We start from the raw sequence: 20,331 nt of genomic DNA, 5'->3' as shown, positions 1-20,331 counted from the left end.
CAGAGGACAGAGTTTTGATGTTTGAGGACACGGACACGGCAATTGTGACCGCAGAACAAGTAAGGACATGGAGCGGTAAAGATCCAGTACTGTCTAGAGTCCGAGAATATGTGATGAGGGGTTGGCCACAGCATCCGGAAGGGACTGATTTCACACCTTACAGTGTCAGGAAGACAGAGCTGAGTGTGCAGGATGGTTGCGTGTTGTGGGGAGCACGAGTGATTATTCCACAGCCAGCACGACAGTCTATCCTAGGGCAACTACATCAGTGTCATCCTGGAGTTTCGCGTATGAAAGCCTTGGCAAGGAGTTACTTGTGGTGGCCAAAGCTAGATGAGGAGATAGAAAATCTAGTCAAGACATGCAGCACTTGTCAAGTACACAGGAAGGCACCAGCAGCGGCTCCTCTCCACCCCTGGGAGTGGCCGGATAAACCATGGAGAAGATTACATGTAGATTATGCGGGTCCATTCATGGGAAAGATGTTCCTCATAATCATTGATGCCCATTCCAAATGGATGGATGTTTATCCTGTAAATTCTGCTTCATCTACTGTTACTATAGACTGCCTGCATCGGAGTTTTAGTAATCAAGGGCTACCAGAGATCGTAGTGACAATGCCACGTGCTTTGTGAGTACAGAAACAAAAGAGTTCATGAGAAACAATGGCATAGTGCACGTGACCTCAGCTCCATATCATCCGTCTTCAAATGGACTTGTGGAGAGAGCCGTACAAACATTTAAGGAGATGATGAAAAAAAGTGCGGAAGGGAGTTTGGCAGCCAAGGTGTCATGAGTTCTGTTCAGCTACAGAATAACACCTCAATCTACCACAGGACTCTCTCCTGCTGAGCTGTTGTTAGGACGTTGACTACGCTCCACTCTTGACCTGGTTCACCCAGATCTAAAAAGGAAGGTGGAAAACTGACAAATCAAACAAAAGGAGAACCATGACAGAAGGACAAAGAGCCGCAGTTTTGGAGAAAGAGATGCGGTCCTTACCAGGAATTTCAGTTATGGTCCAAAATGGATTCCTGGCGTCATAGACTCAATGACCGGTCCAGTATCATATACGGTCATGGTGGGAACTGGTCAGGTAGTACGCAGACATGTAGATCAGATACTGACCAGACAAGGGGAAATCGAAATGGAGGTTCCAGAGGAGATGTCGGAGGACAAGTTGGCCCCCAGTTATCCAAATGCATCGGTGGTACCACCACCACGAACAGAGCCAGTTCCACCTGGACCCCTTCGTCAAGAGGAAACCATCGTAGCAGAGTCAGATACTCTGAGTACTGCTCAGGAGCAGCAGATGGCTCTACCACAACCAAGCAGGGACTTGACTGTAAGACGTTCACCAAGGTCTCACAAGCTGCCAGAGAGATTGATAACGACCTGCTAGATTCATTCAGTATGGACTATCGTTAAAGGAGTTTCCTTATGGGACTTTTTAAGAATGTTGTTAAGAAATTATTGTTCAACTTAAGAGGGGAGGGATATAGTAATCTGGGATGTAATGTTTAAGTTATCCACCAGATGGAGCCAAATATTAAGGGTTCACATTCACCAGTATTTAAGGTAATGGGTCATGTATTCAATGTCCTGGTACACCAGTTAGTACAGTAATGTGGCATTGCATTATGGGTATGACTCAGAGGTTGTTCCTCCATCTTGTGCTCGTGCAATAAGTTTTGTGCTTTGCCTCCAGCTTGTAAGAGATATGTTCTCTGCTACACCATGTAAATAAACAGTTGGGTTTTGTTCCTAACATCTCGCTTCTCGCAGTTTCTGACCTTACCACTCGGATACCACAAGGGCTGTCCTATAATGAGAGATTGTGTAGAATGGGCCGACACTCTCTGGAGTTTAGAAGAATGAGAGGTGATCTCATTGAAACATACAAGATTCTGAAGGGGATTGACAGGGTAGATGCTGAGAGGTTGCTACCCCTGGCTGGAGAGTCTAGAACTAGGGGGCACAGTCTCAGGATAAGGGGTCGGCCATTTAAGACAGAGATGAGGAGGAATTTCTTCACTCTGAGGGTTGTGAATCTTTGGAATTCTCTGCCCCAGAGGGCTGTGGAAGCTGAATCGTTGAGTGTATTCAAGGCTGAGATCGATAGATTTTTGGACTCTAGGGGAATCAAGGGATATGGAGATCGGGCGGGAAAGTGGAGTGGAGGTTGATGATCAGCCATGATCTTATTGAATGGCGGAGCAGGCTCAAGGGGCTGTGTGGCCTACTCCTGCTCCTAATTCTTATGTTCTTAATGCTCTTATTATGAGTAGCAGCGACCAATGCTCCTGTTGAGCTGCGCGGCTGCACAGCGGTCTGGAGCTCCCGCGCAGCTGGCTCACCGGCATCTGAACGGAAAAACCAGGCACGTGCGGAAATTTGAACAGGCCGTTAAAGGGGCCGCGCACCCCGTGAAAAAATTAAAGGGAACCTTGGCAGTGGCATATTAAGGAATACAGCTGTTAACTCTATTGCTCGCAAGTGCGTCTCTGCCCAGGGAGATCGGGCAGGACTCTCAAAACCAACTGTGGACCACAAACGTGCCACGCAACCGAATCACAGGCAAAAGTAGTAAAACTCGACTCTGAGCAATCTATAAAATGCTGGCACCTGAACAAGGACGCGTTTCCCAGACTCTCAAAGCAGCTGGGACACCAGACATGCTACAAACACCGACTAAAGCAAACAACATGATCCAAAGCGGATCCATGAGAAACCAACAAGCCATCAAGCCACAAACATAACTTAGCAATTTCTAGTAAAGGGCATTTCCACTTTAATTAGTAAATACCATTAACTCTAGGCTAAGCTGCTGGCTATTTTTTGCTGATGTTGTTTCCCACGTCCATGACTAATGTCTCAGACTGTTCCTCTCAGGCAAGGAACTGCTGCTCGCCTGGCTGTGGTTTGTGGGTCGCTTGAGTTGCCCTGATTCCAGGTGTTTTCCCATAGGCGGCTGGTGGGAAGAGAAAAGGAACACGCTGCGACCTCCGGACCCAGGACGCAGCTCGAGCCACTTGGCCTCCGCAACTGATTAGCCACCAATACTCACTGAGCCAGGCGAACAGAATGAAATAAGGCCACGTGTGTGAGATACTGGAGGCCCACGGCTGTCCATTGAACCATACCCCAACGTGAGCTGATGCGGCTGAAACCGGTCCTGGGCAGTGGCGGGAACCAGGCTCAGAGCGACTCTCAGAGCTGCCCGTTTTACACCGTGCCCCAATTTTCTTTGCCATTGAAGTCAATGGTGTAAAACAGGCTGCCGATTCACTCTGAGCCCGGTTCGCAGCACCAGTGAATTCCAATTTCACCCCCCAATCAATGTTCCCCCTAAAGAAATTTTCGGGTGCGCGGCCCCTTTAAGATTGTGCCCTCCTTATCAGGTCAACAGACGGTCCATCTTTTGCCGTTCAGCGTCATTGTTGCACACCAATGACGGTAACTCAGATACCAGAGGGGGAGATGAGGAGAGACGATTTTTTTACGCAGCGAGTTATGATCTGGAATGCGCTGCCTGAAAGGGCGGTGGAAGCAGGTTTAATAGTAACTTTCAAAAGAGAATTGGATAAATACTCAAAGGGGAAAAATATTGCAGGGTTATGGAGAAAGAGCAGGGGGGGAGTGGGACTAAGTGGAGAGGCTCTTTCAAAGAGCCGGCACAGGCACGATGGGCCGAATAGCCTCCTTCTGTGCGCTATGATCTGCTCCACTGGCAACTCCTGTCTCAGCGCTGTAGTGCTACGGTCCTTGCAAAACACAATGATAGTACCAAGGGATGTGTAACCCTGCAGCAGGGAAGGGTGCGGAGATACGATATGAAGCAACTTAAATGTCAGTAATTGATTTATTATTAAATGTAGATACATATTTATAAACTGTTGTTTTGTTTTTACAGGTCTAAACCTTGTGGCTTTCATTGTGAGAGTATTTTCCTATGGAAGTATGTTCTACAGTATTCAGCAAACAGGTACAATGGCAACAGAAATCAGCAACCTCATTAAAAAGGAAGAGACCACAGCCAAGTGCTTCTTCCTCATGGTCTTCACACATGCTCTTTGTTGGACTCCTATTTTCATATTAAAAATTCTGGCCTAGAAATTCAGTCGCGTTTGCGCCCACTTATTGGCTATAAAGTGGTTTGCGCTGGAAGTTTTTTAGCGCCCGAAATTCAGTTGGTCCCTAACATCGGCGTTAGCCGGTAGCGCTGCGCCGGCACCGATGACGTCATCGGTGTGCGCAGCGCCCCGGTTCCAATGCGATTCCGTGCCGGCCGCCAAATTCAGTTGCGGCCGCCTCGCCTGTGGCGGCCGCAAACAGCGTTTGAAAAACGGTGCCTTGCAGCTCCGAGAGGCCGGCGCATAAAGGTGGAGGGGCGGCCGGCTGCTTTCCCGGCGGCCGCCTGGCCGCACCTCCCTCCCCGGACTCCTGTACCACCCCCCCGCGGCATTGATGTCTGACTCCCGCGAGCCCGGCACTTCTCCGTGGTGCCGGGCTCATTTGCCGGGGGAATCCAGCGGCGATCTCACGGCTGCAGGCAGCTCCTCCTTAAGAGAAGGAGGAGGCCTGCAGTACCCCAGCCTGCCGCACCGCATCGGGTGCCGCAGCGGCAGCTGGACGCCTGAAACTGACTTTCATCGCCCCAAACGAGGCGGCCAAACCCTGCAATAGCGCCCGCCTCCGTCTTGGGGCGGCGCAACTGAATTTCAGGCGGGCGCTACGGGAATCCGGGCGAGCGCTAAATTTCGGGCGCAAAATACCTGGCGGGGCCATAGTGAATTTTTAGCCCTCTGTCTGTACTTCAAGTAGAAATACCAGGTAGGTCATCTAATACTCTCCATTTAAAGACCCAGAATTTCTTTTTCTCAGCTGCCTATACAGGAAACTCTTTGGTATCCGGCACCGACGGGACCGGCGTGTTGCCGGTTGATCAAAAATTCCGGATGACGGAGAGGGTTATCGACCGAGGCTATTTTTAACAAAGAAAAATAAAAAAAATCAAGCAATGTGCAGTATACAGTAATTGGGTACTCACCTACAGAATGTTGTGTTAAATGGATGGTGGAAGATGCTTGATTAAGTACAGTACTGCCAGTTGAGGGTAATGCAATGCAATGACTACCAGCAGCGTGGGAGACACACAGTACCCCTGTAAAATGGCGGATCAGAAGAGACTACCGGCAGCGCGGGAGAGTCAGACTCCTGTTATTGAGGTGTTCCGACTTCCAACAGCGCCAAGAAGCCGAGTAGTGGCAGTTTGGAGAACTACCCCCACTGACTAACTCAGCCACCGCGGGAGACTCGGACTCGGCAACATTGCCGGTTATTGAGGTGTTGTGTTCGGAGTGAGAATTTTGCCGGTTAAACGAGTTTCCTGTATATACGTCTGTATTCCTTAGCGGCTTGGTTCTGAGAGTCTTATGTCTGATGATGGGTTTTCTACGCGTGTCACGAAAGACAAATCTTCAGTCTCCTCACCTAACTCTTGCCTCAGGATGCAAATTCTCTCTCCACCCACCACCGCCCCCCCCCGCCACAACCCCCCCCCCCCCCGCCCACCTCACACACCTTTGTGAGGCACTAGGGATATTACATAAGAGCAACGTTTTATCAGCCGCTAATTATAAGACGGCCAGTCTGGTTTTCAAAACCATTACGAGGGGACACCTACAGGCGCGGGGCAAGAGACACCCCAACAGCCAGGTCTCGCTCAAAGCAAAGCTTTTGAACAAAACAAAATGTATCAGCGCTCCTCCAATTCCGGCCTCTTGCGCATCCCCGATTTCCATCGCTCCAACGTTGACGGTCGAGCCTTCAACTGCCTGGGCCCTAAGCTCTGGAATTCTCTCCCTAAACCTCTCCGCCTCGCTACCTCTCCTCCTTTAAGACGCTCCTTAAAACCTACCTCTTTGACCAAGCATTTGGTCATCTGTCCTAATATCTCCTTATGTGGCTCGGTGTAAGATTTTGTTTGATAATCGCTCCTGTGAAGCGCCTTGGGACGTTTTACTATGTTAAAGGCGCTATACAAATATAAAGTTGTTGTTATTATGAGCCCAGTGGGTAACTTCATCAACTGAAAGACGTGCATTTATTTAGCGCCTTTCACAACCACCGGACATCTCAAAGTGCTTTACAGCCAATGAAGTACTTTTTGAAATGCAGTCACTGTTGTAATGAAGGGAATGCAGCAAACAATCTGCGCACAGCAAGCTCCCACAATCAGCAATGTGATAATGACCAGATCATCAGTTCTTGTTATGTTGATTGAGGGATAAATATTGGCCAGGACGCTGGGGATAACTCCCCTGCTCTTCCTCGAAATAGAGCCATGGGATCTTTTACACCCACCTGAGAGAGCAGACGGGGCCTCGGTTTAATGTTTCATCCGAAAGACGGCACCTCCGACAGTGCAGCGCTCCCTCAGCACTGCACTGGAGTGTCAGCCTAGATTTTTGTGCTCAAGTCTCAGGAGTGGAACTTGAACCCACAACCTTCTGATGCAAAAGTGAATGTGCTACCCACTAAGTCCCAGCAGAGACTATCTACTATTGCTGGTGAATTACTGAACATTATAGACCAGAATGGAATATTCATTAAGGCCCCAAGTCCCGTGCTTGATCTGTTCTGTACCAGGGCAGCGGTTGTGATACTATAATTAGGTAGGGAGAGGAACAATCAGACAGGATTCCCACTCCTGATGCTGGGAGGATGTTTCCCCTGGCTGGAGAGTCTAGAACGAGGGGTCACAGTCTCAGGATAAGGGGTCGGCCATTTAGGACTGAGATGAGGAGGAATTTCTTCACTCGGAGGGTGGTGAATCTTTGTAATTCTCTGCCCCAGGGGGCAGTGAATGATGAGTCATTGAGTATATTCAAGGCTGAGATCGATAGGTTTTTGGACTCTAGGGAAATCAAGGAATATGGGGATCGGGCGGGAAGGTGGAGTTGAGGTCAAAGATCAGCCATGATCTTATTGAATGGCGGAGCAGGCTCGAGGGGCTGAATGGCCGCCTCCTGCTCCTATATCTTATGTTCTTATGATCCTGATTGCTACCAAATGACACCACTGCTGGCAAACATGGACTTCAGGTGTGAGGACAGGGTGAACCTAGGCTGTAATCCCCTCCCCCTGCACTACCACAGGTGCAAACCTGTGTCCCATCACAGCGCATTATGTTGGGGGGGGGGGGGGGCGGTTTGTCATTGCCAGTAAAATTGCAAAAGAATCTAAAAGTAAGCTTGTACTTTGACTGCAAAGAGTTGTCAGAGGAAATCTTCCCTCCTCATGTCAACCAAGTATATAACAAATCCCTTATCGGCAATCCAATCTGGTATAACCTGCCTTGAGCAGGCCAGCCCAGCTAGAAAGAGCCTTGCAGAAGCTGCAAGTACTCTTATAACCTGGGGGCAGTCTTCCTATTTTCTCACACACCATAACCAAGTGTCAATCAATTTCTATAACAATTGCCCTCGATATCCAAATCCAAGCCTAAGGGGCAAGGCCGGGTTAGGTCCGACACGTGTCTGTGTGAGCAGACCCCTACAGGGATATTTACATATGGAATTTGTCTAAAAGATTTATAAGGAACCATGGATTGTCTCCTAACTCTGGCAGCCTGGGGGGCGGGGGTGGGGGTGGGGGGTGGGGGGTGGTGGGGGGGAGTCTGATCAACACAGATCAATAGAGGAAACTCAGTGAATTAATTCTACATTTTGGCTTCGGGAGAGTAAAGTACAAATCCTAGTTGCCCGCCCATTCTTGCACAATCACCAAGTTACCGCATGAACAAAATGGCCCTGTTTACTGTCTACATGAAGATTGGAACACAGGATCAGGAGGAGGCCATTCAGCCCCTGGAGCCTGTTTCGCCATTCGGTTAGATCATGGCTGATCTGTATCTTAACTCCATCTACCCGTCTTGGTTCCATATCCCTTAATACCCTCGCCGAACAAAAATCTATAACCTCAGTTTTGAATTTTTCAATTGACAACCTTAGCCTCATCAGCATTTTGAGGGAGGAAGTTCCAGATTTCCACTACCTTTTGTGGGCATAAGAACATAAAAATTAGGAGCAGGAGTCGGCCATTCGGCCCCTCGAGCCTGCTCCGCCACACAGCCCCTCGAGCCTGCTCCGCCGTTCGGACCCTCGAGCCTGCTCCGCCACACGGCCCCTCGAGCCTGCTCCGCCACACGGCCCCTCGAGCCTGCTCCGCCACACGGCCCCTCGAGCCTGCTCCGCCACACGGCCCCTCGAGCCTGCTCCGCCACACGGCCCCTCGAGCCTGCTCCGCCACACGGCCCCTCGAGCCTGCTCTGCCACACGGCCCCTCGAGCCTGCTCCGCCACACGGCCCCTCGAGCCTGCTCCGTCAAACGGCCCCTCGAGCCTGCTCCGTCAAACGGCCCCTCGAGCCTGCTCCGCCATTCAATAAGATCATGGCTGATCTTTGACCTCAAATCCACTTTCCCGCCCAATCTCCATATCCCTTGATTCCCCTAGAGTCCAAAAATCTATCGATCTCAGCCTTGAATATACTCAACGATTCAGCATCCGCAGCCCTCTGGGGCAGAGAATTCCAAAGATTCACAACCCTCTGAGTGAAGAAATTCCTCCTCATCTCAGTCTTAAATGGCCGACACCTTATCCTGAGACTGTGCCCCCTAGTTCTAGACGCTCCAGCCAGGGGGAAACATCGTCTCAGCATCTACCCTGTCAGTCCCCCTCAGAATTTTATATGTTCCAATGTGTGTGAAGAAGTGTTTCTTGACATCACCCCTGAACAACCCAGCTCTAATTTTAAGGTTATGTCTCCTTGTTCTCTGGACTCCCCCCACCAGAGGAAATAGTTGCTGTCTATCTACCCTATCAACTCCTTTAATCATCCTAAAGACCTCGATTAGATCACCCTTACTCTTCTATACTCGAGGGAATACAAGCCCAGTCTGTGCAACCTGTCCTCATAATTGAACCCTGTTAGCCCCGTGTAAGAATAAAAACATATGTTTTGTATGTGTGATGGACTCGAGACTATTAATATAAGATAAAGATAAATTTGATGTGTATGGATCGCCCCTGGGTAAGGCAACGGCGCGAAACTTAACAAAGGAAACCTGCATAAGAGGAAAACCCCCCACAGAGACACCATCGAAACTCACCATCGAAACTCAAGAGCCACTAAAAGGTGTCAACAAACAATTAACTTAAGCAAGAAATGGCACCAGCCACTGCAGACAGACACATGCTCAAAGGAAAGCCAATCAAGAACTGCCGTGAATCTAAGACCCAATCCTGGGGCCTTAGCAATAGACAATGGACTTAACTTTCTCTCTCTCTCTCGCTCTCGACGACCATGCGGAAGAACAAGAAGCCCTCCCTCTACAGACCAGACCAAGAAGCAAGGAAAAAGGCCACGTGCATTGCCTAACTCAGGGAAGTACCAGTCTGTGTAAATCTAACCCATTACCTTACGAGTACAACGGAGAAGCATCCGGGAAGGCGCCGAACACCTCGAGTCTCTTCGCCGGGAGCAAGCTGAAGCCAAGCGCAGGCAGCGCAAGGAGCGCGCGTCAACCCAAGCACCCCACCCACCCGCCCCTTCAACCACCATCTGCCCCACCTGTGACAGAGACTGTAGGTCCCGCATTGGACTCATCAGTCACCTGCGAACTCATTTTTAATGTGGAAGCAAGTCATCCTCGGTTCCGAGGGACTGCCTAAGAAGAGAAGACCTTACGAGTTGTAATCGAGTAGAGTTCATAAATACCAGTAGGCTATTGTTTTGATGTGCATGAGTGTGTGTGTTTAATAAACTTATTCCAAATTGTTTCAAAAGAATTGGTCTTGCTGTCAATTTAATGCCAGTTGAAATAAAAAGCTTACACCCGGCGTCATTCTGGTGAATCGGCGCTGCAACCCCTCCAAGGCCAGTCTATCCTTCCTGAGATGTGATGCCCCGAACTGAATGCAGCACTGACTCCAAATGCAGTCTAACCAGAGCTTTATACAACTGTAATACAACTGATCACGATGGAAGTTGTTACCTCCATGCAAAAAAATATTTCACGCAATTTCCCGCTGCCTCGTTGGGAACAGCGACGTGTACAACAGTACTGAACCATATAGAACAGGAAGATCCCAGATTTGGTCACTATTCCGTGCTAAGTTTGCAATTCTCAACCTGCAGTGGGTGCTTAACTGGTTTTGGGCAAGGGAAGGAAAATCAGAACAGCGAGGGGACCTGCTCCAAACCACTATCTATCGAGCAGCCCTCTGGAAAATGGGAAGCCTGCAAGTAGCGAATCCAGTTTAGCTTTGATACCCACCATGATTGGCTCTCTGGCCTCGAGCGGGGAGGGGGCCAGTTAAAACGAGGGCACCCCCTGCAATTCCACCGCCTTCTCGCCGGGTCCCGATATTGAGCTGCTCCTTTGAGCAGGCGGGCGGGACACCCGCAGGAAGCCAGCAAGGGGCAGTCCTGCTTTAAATATGCAGATCGGGCTCCCGACGGTGTCATCACTGTCTTTCTAACTCAGGCAAGCTTACTCAACCGAGCCAAGCCAAAGTCACTGTCCTTGGCCTCTTGCATTGTTCCACGGAAGCTCACCATAAACTCGAGGAACAGCACCTCATCTTCCGATTAGGCACTTTACAATCTTCCGGACTCAATATCGAGTTCAACAATTTCAGATCATAACCTCGGCCCCTATTATATTTTTATATTTTTTATCCACACTTTTGGTTTGTGCCTTTTCCTTTTTTCCTCTCTGTCCCACACGGCAGCTGTCTCTCACTCTGCCAGCGCATTTCACACTTCATCTAGAGCCATTGTCTGTTTCTTTACCTGTCCTATTACCATCTCGTCTCACCTTGAATATCTCTTAATGTCTCTTCTTTCATCCCCTCCCCCATTTCCCAGCCCCCAAACTGCCCTTTGTTTCATTTCCTGCCTTTTCTCTCAGTTCTGACGAAGGGTTTCGACCCGAAACATTGACTCTATTTCTCTCTCCACGGATGTTGCCCTGGCCTGCTGAGTTTTTCCAGCGTTTTCTGTTGTTATTTCCAACGTTGCTGCTTTTAAGCTTCAGGGCAGGACAGGTGTTGTAACGCCTGCTTTCATCCTTGCTCATCAGGTGAACAGCTTTGATTATTACGTAACGCAGACACACACAAACACCAAAATTAATTCTGCTTGCTTGGGGCTTCCCAAGGTTCCCAAGACAGGGGAGGGACCGTGGCCTAGAAATTCGCTATCGCCGCGCCAGGTCGTTAGCGCCCGAAATTTAGCGCTCGCCCGGATTCCCGTAGCGCCCGCCTGAAATTCAGTTGCAGCGCCCCAAGACGGAGGCGGGCGCTATTGCAGGGTTTGGCCGCCTCGCTTGGGGCGATGAAAGTCAGTTTCAGGCGTCCAGCTGCCGCTGCGCCACCCGATGCGGTGCGGCAGGCTGGGGTACTGCAGGCCTCCTCCTTCTCTTAAGGAGGAGCTGCCTGCAGCCGTGAGATCACCGCTGGATTCCCCCGGCAAATGAGCACCACGGAGAAGTGCTGGGCTCGCGGGAGTCAGACACCAATGCCGCGGGGGGGTAGTGCAGGAGTCCGGGGAGGGAGGTGCGGCCAGGCGGCCGCCGGGAAAGCAGCCGGCCGCCCCTCCACCTTTATGCGCCGGCCTCTCGGAGCTGCAAGGCCCCGTTTTTCAAACGCTGTTTGCGGCCGCTACGGGCGAGGCGGTCGCAACTGAATTTGGCCTTCAGCATGGAATCGCGTTGGAACCGGGGCGCTGCGCACACCGATGACGTCATCAGTGCCGGCGCAGCGCTACCGGCTAACGCCGATTTTAGGGACCAACTGAATTTCGGGCACTAACAAACTTCCGGCGCAAACCACTCTTTAGCCAATAAGTGGGCGCAAACGCGACTGAATTTCTAGGCCCTTGTTTCAGTAGGCCCTAGATAAATCCTGCCCAGTGTTTTAAAACGAGGTGCGCTAACAGGACCAAGTGAACGGAAAACGACGTTACAATTCATGCTACTTTTGAGGTAGGGAGCATAAACCTAGGAGTGCCTCTTCTTCGCTCTCCCCCCGCCCCCGCCCTAGAAAGATCACGCTCCCATGTTGGCATGTGCTGAGTATAATGGAGTCCTTTGATCATCCTCCTCCGCCCACTCCACTCCATTGACCACATAGCATGTCTCATCCAACAACTCTCTTAGATCCCAGTGGGAAAGTCCATGGTTCATTTGCCTCTGTCCTGCCCCAGCTGCTGGGGACAGGGATGTTCCTGGGGTTGGGGTGGGGCGGGGGCGGTGGTGGAGAAACAATAAAATGTTACCAATAAAAAACCTTTTAATTACAAAGCCTTCCCTGCCAAGCATTTCAAAACAAATGCATCGTCTGAATGCACGAACTTGCACAATAATTAAGTTAATTAGCAGAGATTTTCAACGTACTTCTTCAAAGGGAAGTCTGTGCATGACTCACAGCCCAAAACTTTTCAGAACTTTGACCAACTAAGACCAGCTGGAGCTCGGCACACCCTAGGCCCAGATGGTCTTGAGAACTGGCTGAACCACAATGATTGCAGCCCCTCCCTATCTCTGTAACCTCCTCCAGCCCTACCACCCTCCGAGATCTCTGTGCTCCTCCAATTCTGGCCCCTTGCGCATCCCCGATTTTCATCGTGCCATCATTGGCGGCTGTGCCTTCAGCTACTTGAATTCCCATCACTAAACCTCTCCATCTCTCCACTCTCTCCGCCTCTCTACCTTTCTCTCCTCCCTTAAGACGCTCCTTAAAACCTACCTCTTTGACCAAGCGTTTGGCCACTTGTCCTAATATCTCCTTATGTGGCTCGGTGTCAAATTTTGTTTTATTACGCTTTTGTGAAGGACCTTGGGCCATTATACCACGCTAAAGGCACTGTATAAATGCTAGTTGTTGTTCAAGACTAGCCATATGCTAAAAGGAGCTGTAGTTTCCAGGCCAGGTAAAGAAACTGAGGAAGCTGCCGATGGCTTTGTGGCTAAGTGCATAGCCCACTGTGTGACTAAGTTATACAGTCCTTATATTTAATCTCTGGATTGGCCAAAATCCAATAGAAAATAGAGGCGGCAATTAGCCTCAGTACCCATGAGCTCAAGAGGAGTGAGAAAGTAAGGATTTCCACTACCGATTGCTGCACAGTGACCCCTGCGACAATTGCATGTGTGGAAGTCAAGGGAGCTATGCCGCTTCCATAGCCAAATATCTGCATTCCATCGCTCCACGGTGCAGCGTTCCTGAACATGGCTCTTAAATTAAGATTGTTGCCCTCGACCAAACACTGTCCTTGGATGAGAGGGTTGTCCTATGAGGAGAGATTGAGTAGATTGGGCCTATACTCTCTGGAGTTTAGAAGAATGAGAGGTGATCTCATTAAAACATACAAGATTCTTACAGGGCTTGACAGGGTAGATGCAGGGAGGATGTTTCCCCTGGCTGGGGAGTCTAGAACCAGGGGTCACAGTCTCAGAATAAGGGGTCGGCCATTTAGGACTGAGATGAGAAGAAATTTCTTCACTCGTAGGGTGGTGAATCTTTGGAATTCTCTACCCCAGAGGGCTGTGGAGGCTCAGTTGTTGAGTATATTCAAGACAGAGATCGATAAATTGTTGAATATTAAGGGAATCAAGGGATATGGGGATAGTTCAGGAAAGTGGAGATGAGGTAGAAGATCAGCCATGATTTTATTGAATGGCGGAGCAGGTTCGAGGGGCTGTATGGCCTACTCCTGCTCCTAATTCTTATGTTGTTAGTAAGGCGCAACGGGGTGTGTTTTGACTTTTGTGCGACTGATCGGTGGAGTGCACTGATGGACTGCCCGTTCCAGTGGTGAAGAGGCCCTCGTGGTGTTGAGGCCCCCCTAGCCCCATTTAAAATCTGGCAAACGCGCTGCGAGGAGCCAAACAGGCCTTCCGGTGCAGCGGGCAGCTGCCAGCACGGTAAGTGCGCAGGGGCGGGGGAGCGGATAGCGATCACGGAGGGTGGGGGGGGGGGCGGTGGGGGAGCGGTTTGGGGGGAGGGTCCCGGGTGGCAGTGACCCAGGTTATAATAGACAACTTGACCCTTACCTTTGGCCAGGACACAGTTTAAACACATGCCTGTCTTTTGCTAAAGGTACTCAGAGCAACACCAGTAGAGCCCATTACAGCGCCTTTCACGACCACTGGACGTCCCAAAGTGCTTTACAGCCAGTGACGTTCTATTTGAAGTGCAGTCACTGTCGTAGTGTAGGAAATTTAGTATTGTTAGTTGGGGGTAATTTTCAATTTACCAAAACCAGCGTTGTGAGTTGGTCTCCCGTTATAGAAGCGGCCTGATTTACCCTTCCATGGGTTTGAATGGGGAGGACAATCGGCTGATTTCTAATATTGGTGCCTCGTCCACAGTGCCAGTCTTACGCTCCAATGGTAAGTTAGAAATTACCCCCCACCACCCCCCCCATTAACTCTGTATGTCTGGGAGTCCATTCCATAAATCCATTACTTCCCATGGAAAAATAATCTTCTAATCTCCACCCCGACTCACATACATACACTTCTGCTACTTCCCTGCAATTTATTACTGTTAATCTACTTGCTGCCTCCCGTTCCATAACTTATTCACTCAAAATCCAAGTGTGTGGAGTTAAAACTGAAGCAAATGACCTACAATGACCTCACCTTTGATGTTAACAGCAGCCATTTTGACATTCTTTAGCTCCATCATCTGACATCGTTCCCCCAGCACACTGAAGCAGAGAGAAGCCCATTCTTCTGTCAAGATATCGTTTAGAGACCAACAAATTCTATAGTCCTGGGGGGGTGGGGGGTGGGGGGGGGTGGGATTCGGTATCGACCATTTCGGGGCGCTATCATCAGCTGGCTGGCAAACTCTAGCGCCTGGCGCAAACTACTGCCGGCACCCGTGAAATTCGTCTCCAGCGCCCCGGGAGGTGATTGGAGCGGTAAATCAAGCACTACACACTTCTCTTAAGGTGCTAACGTTGGGGAACGAGGTGCTACCTCAGAGCGCTACTCAAGCTCAGGCGCTGTCAATCACCTTGTACTCAGACAGACTGGCGCCTTCCAGTTCTTAAAGGGGAGGGTCCATCAAGATGCACAGCCTCACCCTGATCATTGCTGCCTGTGACCTAGGCCTGCAAGGAGGTGCAATTCTTCAACCAGGAATATCATTGGCTGCCCTGAGGCCCAGGGAGAGAGCTCGCCGGTTCAGCGGCCAGGCATTGGAGGCTCCGGTTGTGGCTGTGGAAAAAACAGGAAGCACCCCGCCTTTAAATAACGCACCCCCCCAGCTCCCAGCTGACTGCAAACCATCCCCTACTTCCCGTTGTTCCTAGCGCCAGGCGCTGAGGCAGGGGGGCGAGAATCAATTTCCGGTCCGGGGCGCTACCGGGGTGATGCGCGCTTGGATGAGGTCGCGATCTCCGGGCGCAGGAGATCGTGGCGGTATTGCTTAGCGCCACCGCAAACCGCCAGTTGAATTTTGCGGGCGGCGCTAAATTCACTGCGCAAGGGCGGTAAGTCATTAGCGCCCCATTAGCGCCCCCGAGAGGCGCTAACGGGAGGCGCTAACTAACCGAAGTTTTCCCCCCTGGTGTTTTAATGGGACACTGAATGGATTGCAGGAACATCTTCAGTCAGTTAGATTCATCAATGAATCTTGAAAATTGGTCAATGAATTTTAATGTTTTTAAATGGCCCTATGAACCAGTCATTAACTCATTGCCAGATTGTGCACTCCGTAACATTAGTCACCAAGTTCTCCTGCTTTGTGTACACACCAGATGTTAGAAAATTCCAAAATTGTTATTCATGGATAGGTTGCTAAATCTTTACCAGCAAAACATTAGACAGAAGTAAAGAGCCTCTAGACTAAAAGGCATCTGACCTATTTTGCAGATTAGATACAGCCAGGCATAGAACCAAAGAACATAACAATTAGGAGCAGGAGTAGGCCATATGGCCCCTCGAGCCTACTCCGCCATTCAATAAGATCATGGCTGATCTTCATCCTCAACTCCACTTTCCTGCCTGATCCCCGTATCCCTTGATTCCCCTAGAGTCCAAAAATCTATCGATCTCAACCTTGAATAGACTCAACGACTCAGCATCCACAGCCCTCTGGGGCAGAGAATTCCAAAACTTCACAACCCTCTGAGTGAAGAAATTCCTCCTCATCTCAGTCTTAAATGGCCGACCCCTTATCCTGAGACTATGCCCCCTAGTTCTAGACTCTCCAGCCAGGGGGAAACAACCTCTCAGCATCTACCCTGTCAATCCCCCTCAGAATGTTTCAATGAGATCACCTCTCATTCTTCTAAACTCCAGGGAGTATCGGCCCAATCTGCCCAACAATCTCAACTTCACATGAGTGGAACAAAAAACCAGTAAGCCTGTTTGTGGTGGAATGAGTTGAGGCAGGGATGTTGGCCAGGACTCCAGGAGAACTCCCCGTTCTTCTCTCAGGTGCACGAAGCAGATCCCATGGCACTATTCGAAAAGCAGGGGCGTTCTCCCCGATGTCCTGGGGCCAATATTTATCCCTCAACCAAATCACAAAAAATAGGTTATCTGGTCACCTATAACATAAAAACCGAAAATACTGGAAACACTCAGCAGGTCAAGCAGCATCTGTGGAGAAAGAAACAGAGTTAACGTTTCGGGTCGATGACCTTTCGTCAGAACTGGAAAATGCTGGCGACGTAACAGTTTTGAAGCGAGTGCAGAGGCAGGGGGAGGGGGGAGGGGAGGAAAGAACAAAAGGGAAGGTCTGTGATAGGATGGAAGGCAGGAGAGATTCAATGACAAAAGGGATGATGGTGCGAGGCAAAAAGGGGTGGATAATGGGACAAGTAAAGAAACAAAAGGTGGGTCTAGAGGAGGTGTAAATGGCAACAGCAGAATCATTACCAACATCTGATGTCCGAATAAATGGGAGCAGTGGTTTTGATTTGAAATTGTTGAACTCGATGTTGAGTCCGGAATCAAGTTCAACAATTTCAGATCATAACCATTACCCCTCAACCTACATAGAAGTACATTAGAGATTGCCTTTTAACGGTTGCTATGAAATCTGATTCCGCCACCCTTTAAGGGAGTGCGTTCCAGATATTTGCAACATCACTAATAAAACAGATGGTCTGGTCATTATCACATTGCTGTGTGTGGGACCTGGCTGTGCGCAAATTGGCTGCCGCGTTTCCGACATCACACTACACGCCAGTACATTCCATGAGCGGCCAACATTCTATTAGCCTTTTTGACTATTTTTTTTGGAGCTGTGTACTAGCTTTTAGTGATTTGTGTGCAGGGACACCCATATTCCTTTGCAGTTCCTCGACTCTCTGCATTATGAAGATTTTCCAATTTGTCTTTTTTGGACCAGTGTGAATGGCCTCACGCCATTCCCCCCCCCCTCCCCCACTATATCGAACTCCATCTGCCACAGTTTTGCTCACTCACTTAGTCTGTCTGTGTCCCTCTGTAACTTCCTGCTCCCATCCACACAACTTACCATCCTTCCTAACTTATACTCGCTGGAGTTTAGAAGAATGAGAGGGGATCTCATTGAAACTTATAAAATTCTAACAGGACTAGACAGACTAGATGAAGGAAGGAATTTCCAATGGCAGGGCAGTCCAGAGCCAGGGTTCACAGTCTAAGGATAAGGGGTAAGCCATTTAGGACTGAAATGAGGAGTAATTTCTTCACCCAGAGAGTGGTGAACCTGTGGAATTCTCTACCACACAAGGCAGTTGAGGCCAATTCATTAAATATATTCAAGAAGGAGTTAGATATATTTCTTAAGGCTAAAGGGATCAAGGGATATGGGGAGAAAGCAGGGACAGGGTACTGAATTTGGATGATCAGCCATGATCTCATTGAATGGCGGAGCAGGCTCGAGGGGCCGAATGGCCTACTCCTGCTCCTATCTTCTATGTTTCTATGTTTCTATGTCATCTGCAAACTTGGAAAAAACAACTGTCTGTTCCTTCATCTAAGTCATTAATATATATAGCAAAAAAAAGTGCTTTGTTGGTTGTAAAGCTCCTTGGGGCATCCTGAAGGTGTGAAAGGCGCTATATAAATGCAAGTCTTTCTTTTTATTTTGATGTACCCCCTCCCCCACTTTCTGCACCTCTGGTTGAAACTTGAAAAATTAAACTTCTTCACCCACAGCACAACAGTGTCAGCCATGGCTCAGTAGATAGCACTCTCTCTCTCACCTCAGTCAGGAAGGTTCTGGGTTCAAATCCCACTCCAAAGGCTTAAGCACAAAAATCTAGGTTGACGCTCCAGTGGAGTGCTGCACTGTCGGAGGTGCTGTCTTTTGGATGAGACGTTAAATCGAGGCCCCGTCTGCCCTCTCAGGTGGATGTAAAAGATCCCATGGGCACTATTTTGAAGAAGAGCAGGGGGAGTTCTCCCCGGTATCCTGGCCAAGATTTATCCCTCAATCAACATCACTAAAAAACAGATGATCTGGTCATTATCACATTGTTGTTTGTGGGAGCTTGCTATGCGCAAATTGGCTGCCGCGTTTCCCACATTACAACAGTCACTACACTTCAAAAAGTACCTCATTGGCTGTAAAGTGCTTTGGGACGCCCGGTGGTCATGCCAGGCGCTATAGAAATGCAAGTCTTTCTTTTTACCCAAAGAAATAACGGATGTTGCACGTGGTTCCTTTCCTGCTGGCTAAGACAGCAGTTTTTACTAATTGTCTCGCAGCAGAGAAAGTATGGAGCACTTAGAGACACTGTACTTACACTGCCGAGAAACAGCTGCCACTCCAGCCTGCTTAACGCGTCTGTACGCTGGAGTCTGCATCAAAAAAAAAGTACCTCATCTCCCCAGACCTGAACACGGCACATTCCTGAGTTATAAAGGGATGGACATAAAGCCTGAGCCAGGTGAAATGCGTGTGGAGCAGATTGTTCCGACCGCAGCCCTCTCCCATTCACCTGACAGAGAGGAATGTGGCAAGATATATATCACCAAACCTGCCTCTGGGCCACAGGTGTAGCAACCGGCCTTAAACTGGTGGGGCGGGTGGGGGCTTTAATTACCTTGGCGTAAAAGGGAATAATACTCTTTGGGAGGCATTTTCGCTCCACCTCTTACATTGTTTTACGATGCATTTTGTTTCTACCTGGGTCACGTCAAATACCAGTGCTTCCCAGCTCACGCGGTCTACCCAACCTCCTTTTCCTACACGTTTGTGTCCCAGTGGATTCACTGACGGGGAACGCTTTGCGACCTGAAGGAATTTTTCCCCCCCCAGTATTTCCGTCTTTGAATCTCAGGCTGCAGAAGCGCAGAACAACAAAGGAAGTTGTCTCAATGCTTTGCAGCCAATGACGAGATTAAATACATCTCTCGGGTCTTTCCTTTCCAACCAGGTTTTGACACCACGTATTCATGGACGGCTGTGACAGTCTCAAGGCGGTAGCACAGGGGTCAGATGACATCAGAGAGCACAAGGACAAAGCTTTAATGGTTCCTCCATGTCCCCAAGGCACTTTATTTTTTTAACTACCTTTAACTGCCCTCTTCTCGTCAGTGGTTTTCCAACACCCATAACTTTCCAAATCCTGTTACAGGGATTCACACAATCCCTCTCTTTATTACAATTGCAAAAATACTGCGGATGCTGGAAATCTGAAATCACCACAGAAAGCGCTGGAAACACTCAGCAGGTCAGGCAGCAGGGTTCGACCCGAAACGTTGACTCTGTTTCTCTTCCCCTCGATGCTGCCTGACCGGCTGAGTGGCTTCCCTCTCTTTATTATCTGTTTTTGTACTGTTAGGTTCCTGTCCTCTTGTCAGATCTATCCACGGGCCAAGTGTTTTTATTATATGTTCATGCACACCCATGGAGCATTCTAGACCAAGGCTGGTTTGAATCCAGGGTGAAACTGGATTAGGCTGGGATGTAGAGAATCCATTACAGCTTCGTAACCATCCAGTGCAGTGCTGAGGGAGTGCTGCACTGTCGGAGGTGCCGTCTTTCAAATGAGACGTTAAAGCGAGGCCCCGTCTGCTCTCTCAGGTGGACGTAAAAGATCCCACGGCGCTATTCAAAGAAGAGCGGGGGGAGTTATCCCCGGTGTCCTGGGCCAACATTTATCCCTCAACCAACATCACTAAAAACAGATTATCTGGTCATTATCATATTGCTGTTTGTGGGAGCTTGCTGTGCGCAGATTGTCTGCCGCGTTTCCCACATTACAACAGTGACTACACTTCAAAAAGTACTTCATTTGGCTGTAAAGCACC

This window comes from Somniosus microcephalus, chromosome 11 (genome assembly GCF_052327205.1).
Source record: "Somniosus microcephalus isolate GS21.2 chromosome 11, FLI_Smic_1.0, whole genome shotgun sequence".
Classification (NCBI taxonomy): Eukaryota; Metazoa; Chordata; class Chondrichthyes; order Squaliformes; family Somniosidae; genus Somniosus; species Somniosus microcephalus.
This window is presented reverse-complemented; position numbering follows the sequence as displayed.